General features: G+C 38.9%; 1 non-coding gene across 1 annotated transcript; it reads left to right on the top strand.

Annotated features, from left to right (window-relative positions):
- The first annotated feature begins 3534 nt into the window (after positions 1 to 3534).
- On the top strand, positions 3535 to 3641 carry LOC117797313. The gene has a single exon (XR_004622244.1). It is a non-coding gene; the product is annotated as a U6 spliceosomal RNA (small nuclear RNA).
- Positions 3642 to 15969: the final 12328 nt, after the last annotated feature.

Below are 15969 nucleotides of genomic sequence, written 5' to 3' on the forward strand. Positions count from 1 at the left end.
TCCTCTTATCACTCGATCTGGTCATGGACATAAGTGCTTCACACTTTTCCCATTCCCTAACCCTGCAGCGCAAAGCTTTCCCGTACACCTGCTTAGCTCAGCGCATCAATTTTCCGTGAGCCCGTGAAGTTCCTTTAAGCCTGTCCACTGAGAGGTGGTGATAGCTTTCTGAGAAAAAGAGGAGAAAAAGAAACAGAATGCTGCTCCAGGCCTTTATCTTGATCACACTGTTTGTTTTCGAATGGATGTCTGTAATGAAACAAAGAGGATTTAATCGTGTTAAACAAAAGCCTGTTGGTACCCAGAGGAAACTCATTTAACTCTTCTCCAAGTCTTAGAGTTTCAGGTTTCATGTCTTCCTCTTTGCCGATCCACCAGGCTGAGTTTCTTACCTGGGGCTTAAAATTGTGAGGTGTGAAACTCTTCTTTTGTTTTGACAGGTGCTCTTTGCTAAACATCAGCCTAGCCTTGATGGTGATAATACACAGAAGGGGGAAAAAACTTCAGAGACGCTAATGACTGTAGTTACCCAACTTCTGCCTTAAATGGGTTTTATTAGCTTCCCTCCTTGGAGTTCTTTAGGATAAAGTGGGAAAACAAATTGGCCTGATGGGAAGTGAGTTGTGAAAAGAGTCAGCTGAAGGAGAAGACTCGGGAACCATCCCTTTTTAGAATTCCAAGAGGAAAATAAAGGTGACGCAACTGAGCCTAGATTGCTCTTTCTTGATCAAGGAGTTAGCTGGCACAGCTGACAACATTAAGTGTTACCAGGGGGAAGAAACAGACTCACAGGTAAATCAGTAATTTGACATTTGGCTAAGGGGTCTCCAGACGTGATTCTCAACTTTAGAATGCTAGGAAGGTGGGAGACTGTGAGCTGATAGCACTCTGAGACCCAGAAAAGGGTCTCTGAGGGTGGAGAGAGAAGCCTCGAGGCCCTCTTCCCTGACTTGAAACCACTCCAATGTACTCTTTGCTGACCACTCCTTCGCAGTGATTCCAAGATGGGTTCCGAGATTCCTTTCTGCATTTGTTCAAAGCACTAGTTTCCTACACCCAATTCTACCTGCTACTGCATTTCCCTGTGCTCCCCCCCACTATCTTCTGAATCACTCTTTCCTTGACATACTCTTGAGGAGTGGGAACTTTCCCCTTCTGCAGACACTGATAGATCTGCTGTGCTGACCAGGCATTCTGGGGTAAGGACAAGCTGAGCCACATTTCCAGATGGTGAAAAAATGTGTTAGGGTTGAGCTTTGGTATCAACCCAGAGAGTTCCACTGCTCCAAAATTCAGTAAAAAACAAAAAACAAAAAAACTTTCTTTTTGCAGTATGAAACATGCTTTTCTCCATCTTTATTTAGATAGTGGTGAAGTACTCACAAAAGGTTCATAGAAAATTGTTAAAAAGGTGATATAGATTAGTGGCTAAAAGTTGACCCAGACCACCCAGGGTCAATCTGGGTAAAGCTATTGATGCTTCAGATTCTTCAGCTTTAAAATGTATATACTGCAGGGGCACCTGGGTGGCTTAGTAGTTAAGCATCTGACTCTTGGTTTCAGCTCAGGTCATGATCTCAGAGTTGTGAGATCCAGCCCATCGGGCTCCGCACTTAGCAGGGAGTCTGCTTGAGATTCTCTCCCTCTTCTCTCCCTCTCTCCCTGTTCACACTCTCTCTCTTTCTCTCTCAAAATAAAGAAATAAAATCTTTTTTAAAAAGTAAAATAAAATGCACATAGGATTTTATAGGGTCTTGGGTGCTAATTAGAAAGAATTATTCATTAATTTATATACATGCTTAGAAGAGTCCCTAAGTGATAGTTTGTGCTCAATAAATGTCAACCATTATTACTTACAACTGGATGAGCTTCTCAAGGCAGGTTGTAAATTCACTGAGCTTGTCTCCTTCACCGTGTGGTTTGTCTTCCAAGCACTGGCCTCACTTGGTTCCAAGGCCTTGGTGGATGTGGGCTGCTTTGTTCATGTAAAAGGACTTTGCCTCCAGGCACCGTTGTTTCTCAGCGAGCAAATCACCCTGATTTCTTCACAAACACCCTATCCCTAAAATACCTAGTCAGGTTGTTTAGCCTTTCCTTCTTTTAAGAGGATGGAATTATATACTTCATTTCAGTCCTTTTCTTGAGCAAGACCCAGCAGTAAGTACACAAAGAAAGGAGATTATAGATGCGGGCTGGAGGTAGTTACTGCTACCTACTGTCACCACTGCCTCATACCTCGAGTTTCCACCTTAGACAGAGGGCTGGTCTTGGGTCCTGGGGGGTTTTTATATCCAAATTTGACTCTTCGATTACAGTTCCTTGCAGAGTTAATTATAAACTGATATATTTGTAGAATTATTAGGGACTGAGGCAGGTGAGAGGGTTTAGTGAAAAGGGCAATAACTTGGTTACACTTTTGAGAGACCAGAAAATGATCGGTAAACTGTTGATCTGGTTGATTCCTTAAATCAAATACCTGGAATTATGCAAAAGGATGAAGAAAGAAAAAGTGGTAGCCTTGACTTTTTCCAAAACAGGAATATACTCACCCCTTAAAGATGCATTTCTCATGATCTTGACAAAATATCCTGTATTTGCTTTAAAAATAACAGTTAACACATAAATAATAAGGGGGGGCATTCAAACACCAGTTACCTAACTGGAATAATTCAAGCTGAATAGGTCTGAACTTGAAACGGGCATTGTGGCAAGTATCTTGGGTGCAGGCTTCATGTTTAGTTCTTCTCAATTACATTGTAAAAGACAAAACAAAACAAAACTAGTGTTATCTCTGACAGTGGAAGCAATGAAAAAGAACATTTGTTTCACCAAATCCCCCCCCCACTTTTTTTGGCTGGAAAGCATATGGATCAGTCCGTTTTATTCCTATTCATGTTACCTTTTCTAGGTGGAGTTTTCTACAGATTTATAGAGGATTTTCTTATAATAATGATTCATGCTAACTAGGTATTCACAAAATAAAGAGTAATTAGGAAAACGTTCTTTTTGCTTTTTCCTTCCCAAGTGAAAATTATCTGGCTCAAAAAGAGCAAGTCTTGTCTTTGGTTTTTTCTCTTTTCTATCCTGCATATCCAAATACAGTGAGCTTGCCTTGCATTTGAATGTACAGAGGGCTCTGAAAGTTCACCTATGGCACGCAAATTATTTTGTTAGGGTGCCATCTGCTGGTGTCAAACTACCAAAGACTTATTTTTCTTAAAGATTAATGGTAAGCTTCTAATAACACTAAAGACTATGCAGTTACTTAATTCAAATAACTCTTTGTCTTTTCTCATTTATGATTACAGCATAGACTATTTTCAAATGGCTGTCTGATGCATAATTCCTTAACACTCCAATATAGTAATATAAAATGTCACTTTATTTTAAAGTTAGGAAAATGGAGGCACCAGACATAGCCTTGACTTACTGGTTCATGACCTGTTTGGATTCAAATTTCGTTTTTTAGTTTCCATGGCTCCCTGACTTTTAAAAAAGTTCTGTTCAATTTACCCCCTTAGAAAAGCAATTTCAGTGCTTGCTTCGGCAGCACATATACTAAAATTGGAACGATACAGAGAAGATTAGCATGGCCCCTGCTTAAGCATGACACGAAAATTCATGAAGCGTTCCATATTTAAAAAAAAAAGAAAAGAAAAGCAATTTAATTGCCATGTTTGTATTACATCGATTTCCACACTTAATGTATCTATTCAGTAAATTTGTTCTCTATGCCATGATATAAGGTACGTGCACAATTTGTTGCTTCTGTGTAAAGCAAGCTTGTCACCATAGTCCTAATTATTTATGTTCAAGATCAATGAAGTTCCCAAGTATTTTTCCCAATCTACCTTCAGTCAGAGGTGAGGAAAAACAACTACTCCCCCCCTTCTTTTTTTAAATCTCTATCACTTACTATCTGTGTAACCTTGAGTAAGTCTTTTAACTTTCCTGTGCCTCTTCATCCTTATCTGTAAATTTCAGATAATAATAGTAACTATCTGATAGGTTATCTATCAGGTTACTGTGAGTGTGTTAAAGAAAGTCAGGGGCCTGGGTGGCTCAGTCAGTTAGGCGTCTGCCTTCCGCTCAGGTCATGATCTCAGGGTCCTGGGATTAAGCCCCACCCAGCGGGGAGTCTGCTTCTCCCTCTCCCTCTCCTTTGCGTGCACGCTCTCTCTCTCTCTCTGGAATAAATAAATAAAATCTTTAATTAAAAAAAAGTCATAACACCTGGGTGGTGCAGTCTGTTGGGCACCTGACTCTTGGTTTCAGCTTAGGTCATGATCTCATGATCTCCAGGTGTAGGACTGAGGCCCCTGTAGGCTCCATGAGTACAGAGCCTGTTTAGGATTATTTCCATCTCCCTCTGCCCCCACCCTGTGAGCTCATGTGCGTGCGGGGGCGCTGCCCCTCTCTCTCTCTCTCTCACTGAATAAATAAATCTTTTAAAAAAGTCATACCTATAAAGTTCTTAGAACAGTGCCTGTAACATAGTAAACACACAGTAACTGTTAGCCGATTAACCATATTAATTAAGCATGTCAAATATGGATTAATATCAATTAGACAATCATTGCTTTAAGGATGATCCCCATAACCTCTGGGGTCCTTAACTTCCTCCCAATTGGGAGATAGAAGGTGTATATGTGTGCTTATATTTTGGAGAATAGGGGAAGAATAATTATTTTCTTATGTTTTATTCTCACTCTATGAGCACTTAACTGGCTTGAAATCTCAACACCATTAAATCCTATATAAAACCTTTCATGGGGGGCGCCTGGGGGGCTCAGTCGTTAAGCGTCTGCCTTCGGCTCAGGGCGTGATCCTGGCGTTATGGGATCGAGCCCCACATCAGGCTCCTCCTCTGGGAGCCTGCTTCTTCCTCTCCCACTCCCCCTGCTTGTGTTCCCTCTCTCGCTGGCTGTCTCTCTCTCTCTCTCTGTCAAATAAATAAATAAATAAATCAATAAATCTTTTTTAAAAAAACAAAAAACCTTTCATGGTCTGACTTCTACTTACTTTTCCTCCCTCATTTCTCAGTATTTCATTTTCGAACTCTGTATGCTAGCTATAAAGAACTTCTTTCAGTTGCCTGAGTGAGCCATGCTTTCACTCTCCACACCTTTGTGCAAGCTCTTGTCCCTTGTGCCTGGAACCCCTTTCCCCTCACAACCTGCTTCCAGTACCTGGCAAACACCTTCTTATCTCTCAGCTCTGCAGCTAAGAAGTTTTAAGTCAAAGATAATCCTTTCATGAGCTCGCACAACACTCAGTACTCTTTCGACCTCACCCTTAGGCCAGCACGTTTCCACAGGGTGGGGAGCGGTGCGATCCAGCATTCTCACCATTATACTCCCAGCTTCTAGAGCGGAGCAGATGCTCAGCTGGGGCTAGATTAATATTTATTTCATGGGGCGCCCTAGGTGAGCCTGTTTATTTGGGGGGAATTGAAAGAGAAGGCATGAGTTATCTCCTGCTTACAAGGTTGAATTCTATCTGAAGTAGTGAACATCTTTATCCAGTTATTTCCATTAGGACACCACCAGTGTTACTCTCATTCATTAATAGCTTTTTTATTCACATATTTGTATATATGTACAATTAAGTACAATAAAAAGGGATGTGACTGAGGTGTTTTCGTATGCATGTAGAAATTTAATTTTAATGTCTGCTTTGGGAAATCACAAACATTATCTACTTAACAAATGTAGGTTTCATTAAAAAATTATGTGTATAACAATATATTCAATAAATATGTATTGCGTGCCTACTGTATGCCAGATACTCTTCTAGGCACCAAGCAAAGCAGACAGAAATTCCTAACCTTATAACTGAGCTCTATATTTCTGCTTAAATTTTTCTGTATCTGTCATGAGAAGAACAGACCCCAAAAAGATAGTTCAGCACCCTGGGGCTCACAACAACGGGAGGTGTTCCTCTCCCTGCCTCCAGAGGGAAAGGGAAGGAGTAGTTCCCTAAATTCTAGTTAGGTGATTGCATGGGGAAGGCTGCATGATGGAACCAGCAGCCTTCAGTAGAGGGTGTAGCCAGCATGCGGTGTATCTCTAGAAACCCAAGAATTCAATTCTAAGACCCCACTTCCTCCTTCCTTTTGTTGTGTCCTTCCACTGGCTGAAGCCCAATGAAGCCAGAGGGCAGGAAGCCCAGGTGAAACAGCGCACAGGGCTCAGTCTCCCAGAGCACAGAACAAGCGCCAGGAATAGCAGAGTGGATCTGGAAGGACAATGAAAAATATGCAGCACTAACCCTGATCAAGAACTTTTTAATTATTACTTTTAGTCTCTCAATTTTTTCTAAATGCAGAGGATTTTTTCAAATAATTGGCAGATTTTGTGAAGCATGGTAGGTGCCACCTGTTGGTGATTTTTAATAAACTCATGCCATTTAAACAAATATTAATGTTTTGTATATTTGGAAGCTCTTTTCTGGTATCAAAAGGAGAGAGTTAAGTGATTTAATGTGAACAAATAAACATGTTCTAGATTGTGACTGTGAGGCTCACATCAGAATTTTTAAAAGGAAAGAACGCCAGCAGGGTTTGAAATCCTGTGACTGTGGAAGAAACTAGTGATGATGCCAATTTTGTGCAACCTTTCTAAGCTTCTCCTAGAGCTGTTGCAGAAGCAGGCATGGCTTTGTGCTGTTGCTCCTGACCTGAAAAGCAGGCCACAGTAAAGTTACACACAAATAGAAAAAGGGTTACTAAGGTCCCATGGCATCTTTGAGGAGAGCATGATTTCTTTTAACACTGGAAGTTCAATCTGAATATACCTAAAATCCAAAGGCACAAAATGCAAGAACACTATATTAACCTTTGCATCATACCACCCATTTATCTGTCATTTGTTATATCATTTTTCTTGAAAACCTTATTAGAACTTTGCTTGGTACTATACATAGGATTTTTGCTCTCATAAGAAGTGCTATTTCGGTCATTGATAAGTCAGGTGGATACACTTGTTACATGGTCAAATTTTTCAAAACAACTTACTCAATGACTTCTTCCTGAAACCATACCTTTGCACTCCTCTGCCCCCAGTAAATATTCATTAATTAATCTAACCGCTTGGTACTGAACACCAACGATGTTTTCCATGTTGTGAGGTTACCAGCTTGTATGACTTCCTTCTAGGAGTTAAAAATGAAAGAGTCCTTGGGAACACTAAAAACGCCTTACAGATTGGTACTGTAAAATTTTCACAGCATTGTCATGTGTATTTTTGAAATTGGATGCTCACGACCTTTGCAACAAGACTTTGACTTCTATAAAAAAAAATAAGAAAGCCAAGAACATAAATGAGTCTCCAAAACAAATCAATAAATGAATTTGGGATCTGTGGCACACCCACCCTCTGATAAACAGAGCTCCTATGATCCTCAGAAGCCCTGGCTTCTATTCTTGGCGAGTCCGTAATGAGTGAGTTTTTCTGAAATCCCAACTTCAACTCCTGCACAGCAAAGGGCTGGGCCAGATGCTTGGGTTCCCTTCCAGAGTCAAGCTTCTATGGAATTATCTCTGCGAGTTTTGACATATTGTCCCTATGATTTTTTCATCTTCTGGATTAAAATCTACTTGAGGGTTGAGATCTCACTGTCTAGCACAGTGCCTGCAAAAAGCGTCCAGGAAGTCAACAAATATGTGCAGGACTGAATATTTTGCTGAGCTGTTTAAGCATCACCAGGTCTCTAGAACTATTTCAAAACATTTTGTAACTTGTACAGCATTATTTTTCAGCAGCTAGCGATGTACAAAGACGTAGGTCAATGGAATGTTTTGGATGTTTTTGAGAACTTGGCCAGGGTTAGAACTCTCCATTTGATTAGCTTTCTGGAAAGAGGATTCACATATATTTATCTCGATTGGGCAAAAGAACATGTTTGCATCTCGTATTTTTGCTAAATTTTACCTAGAAATCAGACAATTTGGTTCCTCTTTAACACCCTTTTTAAGGTAACCCCTTGCAAGTGCTATGGACTGAATGCGTGTGTCCCGCCCAAATTCATATGTTGAAGCCCTAACACTCAGTGTGATGATACTTGGAAGTGGGGCCTTTGGAGAGTAATTAGGTTTGGATGAGGTCACGGCACCGGAGCCTTCATAAAGGCGTGAAGAGACCAGAGCTCTCTCTCCACAGTGTAAGGACACAGCAAGAAGACGGCTGTCTACAAACAAGGAAGAGGGCTCTCACCAGGAACCAAACTTACTGGCATCTTGATCCTGGGACTTGCCAGCCTCTAAGATGAGGGAGAAATAAATTTCCGTTGTTGAAGCCACTTGGTCTATGGTATTTGTGTCGTAGCAGCCCAAGTTGACAAAGACAGAGAGTAAATCTGGTTTGTACACAAACAAAACAGAATCTCATGGTTGAGAATTCAGGTTGGTAATGGATTCTTTTATAAGTATAATGAAGGAGAAAGAAATCTAACTATATAATCATAAGGAGGGACCACCTGGAATACTGACACCAATAGCAGAAATTACCAACTCCAGGCAATCCACAGCCTAGATGGATTTATTCAATGGCAGAGATATTTCTAGCCCAAAGCAGAGACCTCCAGAGTTTGCCAGACTGTGACCCTCCACTACTGGACTCAAACTTTTCCAGATTGGGAATTACATCTTATTGATCTGCTATAAATCCTCAGAGAACATGGGCTGTCTATTCATGCTGCTTTAAAAAAAAATTCATAAAAGTAAGAATACACTTTTTTTGTATTATCTTGATTATATCAAGTCACACCAGGCTTGAACTCAACTCCTGTTTTATCTTCATACTCTCTACAAAGAACACTACCTCTGTTACAAACAGTAGGTTTTCTTTAAACACTGACAAAATGAATGTGTGTATCAAGGCGTGTGTTTGAGAAATCCTGTTAAACCAGTTCAACAAAAATACTCTTATTTTAATAATAGAATGGGCTCATCAAAATGAAGTACATCTAAGTTATATCAAGTACAACTGAATTAGAGGTGATCTGGCATCGGGACAGGAACCCCTTCATGAATTAGAGCAGCTACTCGCCCATTTGTCTTGGCTTTTCTTACCTGTTTGCCTCTCTCTAACTCTTCTTTCCTCTCTTTCTTCCCCATCTTTCCATGTTCTTTCTAGTTGCTTCAGTTACATGGTGGGTTTCCTTTCAATACATACTGTGAGTTTATTGTTTCCTGGGATTTACAAGTGTTTTATCACTGGTATTCCAAACCTCCTAAAACATATCCTCAATTATAATACTATTGTAGCAGTGGGGAGCCTGGGTGGCACAATGGTTAAGCGTCTGCCTTCGGCTCAGGGTGTGATCGTGGAGTCCTGGGATCGAGCCCCCCATCAGGCTAGCAGGCTAGGAGCCTGCTTCTTCCTCTCCCACTCAGCCTGCTTGTGTTCCCTCTCTGCTGGCTGTCTCTATCTCTGTCAAATAAATAAATAAAATCTTTTAAAAAAAATAATATTGTAGCAGGACACAATTTCTGTGAGGTCCCAGAAAACTTCACCTTTAACTAAAAACACTTGAGCCTAAGTTCACATCAGCCCTCTGTGGTGAAAGGCCATGTCTCCAGCCCAGACTTTGGGATTATCGTGCCTACACGAGCAGAACTTCTACGTTCCTAAGCGAGTGGTTCATTCTAGCAAGCGAAGAACTTAGTACCTGGAACTAGTAATTCTTAACCTTTAAGGGCACTATCTTATCCTGCTCTCATTGACCCTAAACAATGAAATATTTTCATTAACAAAATAATCAAAACCACACTACGTCAAGTAGGCACTGTTCTTCCAGCCCCTCTCATGAGGTTAACTACCACCAAGGGACTGCAATGTGCCCATTACCTCATTCTCAATCTATCTTGGTTTTTCTGCTTTTCTCTGAAAATTTTACATCTCCCATCTCTCTCTGTCTTTGGCCATTCCACGGAAGGCTTGGTCCTGATCTCTAGCTCCCAATTTTCTGGTCTTTGGTTGCTTGATGCCTATAGTTTGGAATAACTGTAAGATGATTTAAATAAATAAATTAGGGTAAAAAAAAACAGGAAAGAAAGAAAGAAAGAAAAAGAAAAAGAAACTGCAGTGAAGAGGAATTCTGCAAGGAAAAGACCTAAATGCCAAGCCTGGTTATGCAGCATTCTATCTTTACATGACTCCTTTGATCTTCAGCTCCTCCTTTGCAAAATGAAGCGAAAGCTATAATGCAGTTTCTTTGTGAGTATGTGAGGCAGAGCACAGACCAGCTCCAGCAGAGTATGCAGCAGGTAGCATGGAGCAGACAGATAGCCGATAGCATCTATTGCTATTACTATTCTAAATTAAATTCAGTAAAGAACATTTAAGTTGGGGTGCCTGGGTGGCTCAGTTGTTAAGCGTCTGCCTTTGGCTCAGGTCATGATCCCAGGGTCCTGGGATCAAGCCCCTCATCAGGCTCTCCGCTCATAGGGAAACCTGCTTCTCCTGCTCCCATTTCCCAGCTTGTGTTCCCTCTGTCACTCTCTCTCTGTCAAATAAATAAATAAAATCTTTAAAGAAAAGAAAAAAAAGAATAAGTAAATTCTGATGAGTGTATTCACCAGACTACCAACAGCGTTATTTCGTAAGCTCTAAGAAAGTCACTTAAATACTTTCCTTAAAAAAACAAAGTGCATCCACCATTTAACAATTGTCTTTACTGTCCAGATGGCAGGAATATATGGCCTTGTCTTGTTTGCCTAGGCATCTCTATAGTCATGCTTAATCTACAACAAAACATCTACCTTAGCATTAAAAATTAGAAAAGACGATTTAACAAAATCAGTCTTACTTGCCTTAAGTATGTTTGGATATTAATTCAGAGGAGTTTTGATTTAGGATTTCGAAATAGCCACATATTTCTGTAACACTGTAAAAGGTGATGCTATTTTCTGTAATTTTCTAAAATAAAGTGTTTGTTTTGTATTATTTATAATAGCTACCTGATTTCAAGTAAGACCAGAGGAAACAAATTGTGTGCACTGTAATTTGTTTTGAACAGAAACAGGCCTTACTGAATGCTGCAATTTGACTTACTGCATATACAAACATCCTTAGGGAACAATAAAAAGTCATACGCACTACTTTGTCAAGTAAAGTTGAGGCAGCAACATGAGTAGCCAGGGAAATATGTTTCAAATTTAATGGCTCCCTCTTTAACCCCTAACTTTTTCGGCAAGTTCTACAAGCAGAAGTTTTTACCCTCTGAATCAGGACACATTGTTTCATGGTCTTGGGTAAAAAGTATTACAAGAGGGACACTTGGGAGGCTCAGTCCCTTAAGCAGCTGCCTTTGGTTCAGGTTGAGATCTTGGGGTCCTGGGATCAAGCTTCCTTTCAGCAGGAAGTCTGATTCTCCCCCTGCCCTGCCCCTCCATCCGCATTCGTGCTCCCGCTCTCTCTCTCAAATAAATAAATAAAATCTTAAAAATAAAAAGTTGTATCACAAGTAATCTGTTGCCAATAATTATAGAAATTGATATGCATTTCAGAGAAATTAGAGCAGTTTTAAGTTTATCCCTACAATGTCACTCTTGCTCCCAATTTGCATGCCTTTCGTGACAGGGAGAGAAATGGATGAAGTCTCCAAAGGAGGGAAACAGCATTTATTGAAAACCTGCGTACTCATTTCAAATTACATGAAAATGTGTATGTAGAGAAGTTTGAAAAGATAATCAAAATTTTGAAAAGATAATGGGATTGTGTTTAATATGTATTTTTTCCTTATGTGCATCTGTACTTCTCATTTTCCAATAATAAAAACACACTGCTTGTAGTAACACGCATTGGTTTTTTATAATATATCCATGTGCCCCACGACATTTCCAAGCCCCCAGGCCTCTTCATAAGATCATGTGACTGTCTCTCCGTGATCAAATAGTAGGGGGAGTGATGTGTTACTTCACATCCTAGAAAAAAAAAAATTGGGTGTACTTTCTATTGTGTGCTCGCTCCCATTTGTGCTGCTAGAAACCCAGGATCTCTGGGTCTCAGCTTGTAAAAGAGCGAAACCAGCTTTACATCAAACTGAGCAAGAAATGAGCAAGAAATAAGACTTTTTTATGTTAAGCCACTGAAATTTGGGGGTTTATTTGTTATCACAGCATAGTTTTTGCTAACCTGGCTGATACCTTTGTGTATTTTTAATAGTTTCCTATTTAATGTTCATGAGTTCACTTGAGAGAAGTATAATTATTTGAAGAATATGAGTCAGTCGAGAACTAGAGACATTTAATAACTTGCCTGAATAGGAAATGGTTGAACTGGGATTTAAATCCAGCTTTCAGATGAACTAATTTTTTTTTTTTACCTAAAAGTATTCTTTTATGATATCATTTATAATGTGACTTGCATGTGAATGGAGCTACTATTTTTGCATCAAATCTCCCTGATATGTGAACAGAAGTGATTCCTTTTATCCTTTTTTTATCCTTATGTTTTTCAGCATAACCCTGCTTGACCATCCTCACTGCATTAAGTAAAGCTTGCTGTTCCATGAGGAAAAATCCAATCTCGCCCAACCAAGTTAAAGTTTAACAAGGTACTACAATTTGTTTCTAATACATAGCAGAAAACAATCTATTCTCTAAGAAATCTCTCTCCTCATTTCTGTTAAAACTGGTGGGTAATTGGGAACAAATATGGGTCAGAAACTCGTGTGTCCTGGTTACTTGACGGTTCTGGAGGGACTTGATCCTTTTTTGGACACATGAGCCAAAATACTTCTTGAAAGCCCATTATGTAAGAGAAGCATTATGGACCTAACCTTAAGAGAATCTGTAATTTGGGTTGGTTCTCCAGTAATAGAGATAGAATGCTATTATTTCTCCCTGTATTTTCTCTTACAGTCAAGGCTGTGTGTTTTCACATGGCTCCCTTACTTCCGGTGCAACTTTGGGAAAGTCCCTTCAGTTGAACTGTATCACCAAAGCTTAAATGAGTCAAAGCGTATCTTTTTTTAAAGGAAAAACAATTAAGGAAATTTAGCCCAGCTGCTCTTTGCTAAATTTTAATGGCATCTCCTATATTTTGAGAAATAAAATGCAGCTTAAGAATGGTAATGGCTATGAAACTGTTTGTTCAAAACCCAGCTTACTGTCTCAAGACCCAGGGAGCTAGTGACTTGGAATAGCAAAAGACCTCTGTTTATGCCTAAAAGCGAGCCCTAAAACAAAGATGATGTTCCCTGAGTAGCTACCAAGACAAATGTTTGAATATTTTGTAGACTCACAAACATAGGAAAATCGAATCTCATGTGAAAAGGAATCAGAAATGAAACAAAATTATAATGAAATACTCAGTAATTATTTTCTTGCAAGTAACCCAAACCTCTCAAAAATGCATCTGTACCACATTAGTTATCTGGCAACGGCTACTGAACCTCTAGAGACAGTTTAAAAATTCATTTCTCCAGCACATTGGTTTCTGATAGATTGAACTAGAAAATATAGAAACTAGAGCTTAACTTAAGCCCTCATGGATGCTTTGGTTTGAGTTTTACAGAAAGCTGTCTTATTTATTCATATATATACTCCATATATGCCATGTCATGAGTTTTATTTTCTGTTAAAACCTTAGTGAAATGCAAAAAAATACTAATATTCAGACTGTCAATAATAATAACCCTTTTCTTATTTTTATTAACATTTTTTCTGTGTCAAAATAATTACGGTAGCAACATGTTGAAAAAACATTTAAGAAAGATCCAGAAAAAGTTATCATGCAAATACATCAGCCTGCAATAAATTCAACAGCTAGATATTCATCTTGGGCATGGTAATCTTTTTATCAAAGTCACTCAAGTTTATTCTAATACATTTGTGCTGGTATTGCTATTAATTAAATATATAAGAACATCTAGCCATTTTAACAAGAAAGTCTTCAAACCTCAGTATGGATGGAGTCATGCAAAGAACTGCAATGACCACAAGGTGGCAAAGTATACAAATCTACATGGTTTAGATGGGCTCTTCCAGAAGAAAAAAAATGTCTTTCAGCGTGGGGGATGGGGTAGGGGTAGGGCTTCTCGTGATTGTCTGCTGGCTAGAGAATAGCAAAATTATACTAATTTCTCAAAATTTGGTAATTACTCCAAATTCCTGGTTCTTGAGATGAGTGTATGTATCATGTTACTATTCTAATTTGTTATAAATTTTTTCCTCTTAGAGCAAAATTGAATTTCTTAAATCCTAAATGTACATTTTAAAGGCAAAATTATTGGGTCCTTCTCTTACAACATTTTAAATCTATTTGATATGTATAAAACGAGTCAGTCGGAAAGTGGGCGTTATTGCTACACAAATTCAGAACCATGATGTGATTGTATGATTAGTGCTAGTTATCACAAAATTACAGTTATTTATATTTCAAAAAAATTTGGCTTAGAGAAGCTAGATTATAAGACTTCTTAATATTGTTGTGCCCAAAACTCTTTGCTCTGGTTTCTCTTTTCCCTGTAATGTACTTTGAGTGATCAACCAGTTTTCAGTGACCTATAAAATAATGACTCTCAGATCTACATCTGAAGTCCTGGCTTCCTGAGTCTTCGACCAGAAAATCTAAACTAGCCATCTGGACATGCCATACACAGTTTATATTTAATATATTTAAATCTGATCTCATTATCTTCCTCCAAAAATGCCTACTCTTTTCATCTGATTTCTTTTTTGGTGATCCAGCGGACTGTGACATCCAAGTCAGAAACCTAGGGCTGCTTAATATCTTTCTTTTTTTTGTTCATTTCCCTGTACCCGTCATGGTCTGAATGCTGCCTGCTTCTGTCGCTCTTCCATGGCCTTCCCCCAAACCCACCATGTTCTCCCACCCTGTGTGCCTTTGCTTATGCTATTTTTTTGTTATCTAGCTAGTACTCCTGGGGTTGCAAATTGATATAAGCCTTCTGGAAGTTTTTTGCATAATGTATTAAGGACCTTAGAAAATTCACATTCTTGTATTTGTCACTTCTGCTTTTTAAAAAGGAAATTATCAAAAAGTTGGTCTGACATTCGTATAAATATTATTTACAATAGCAAAAAAGATCCCAGAAAACTTCGAGAAATAGTAAAATAAATTACAGTAAAAATCTAAGAATGTTGTACAGCTATGTCAACAGCATTTTCAAAAAATGGTGTTGTTTAGAAAAGTGTTTATTGTATAACATCAAGGAAAAACCCAAGTTTTGGGGAGTTGAAAGGGCTCTGAAGCCAAACTACCTGGTTCATTATCTTGGCTCCATCACTTTCTCACTACAAGTCATATATTCTCTCTGCTCCTCGGTTTTCTCATGTATAAAATGGGCATGACAATAACAGACCTGTTTTGAGGATTCTATGAATTAATGCACGTGAAGTGCGGACAGTGGCTGACACATAGTAAGTGCTAAATAAAAGCCTGCTACTGTTACTGTGCAGGACTAGAGTTCCGGTGCCATGAAACCACTGACATCCTATGCTGACCATTTTTTTTTTTTTTGATCCATACCCCTTGATTAATTATCTATGCTAATGTGGTCTCAGCAAAATGATGAGGCAAATTATTAAACCAAGTTAAAATCATTCACCTTTGGTCTAAATAGGGTACTCCTTTGAGAAATTGTTTATAATTCAATAGAGCCAATTTGTTACATTTCAGTAACTGAACTGTTAAAGCACAATAATCTCCTTAGAGAACGGTCTTGAAAAGATCAGCCTCAAACTGAACGTTCTAGACAAAAGCAAGGTTTCATATTCCAGCTTTTGTTCTTGAAATAGAAACTATGATACACTTTTCCCAAATGAATATTAATGAATATAATTAAAAGCACATTATGATAGTCTACTGATTTACTCTGAGGGTAGCCGAAAATTCCTTAGATCACAACCTAACTTAGACAAGTAGGTATGAAGGGCCTCATCTTTCCTATGTTATTTATCTTCTGATATTAAAAAATAGATGATTTTAGTTTGCTTAGCCA

This window comes from Ailuropoda melanoleuca, chromosome 20, assembly GCF_002007445.2.
Source record: "Ailuropoda melanoleuca isolate Jingjing chromosome 20, ASM200744v2, whole genome shotgun sequence".
NCBI lineage: Eukaryota > Metazoa > Chordata > Mammalia > Carnivora > Ursidae > Ailuropoda > Ailuropoda melanoleuca.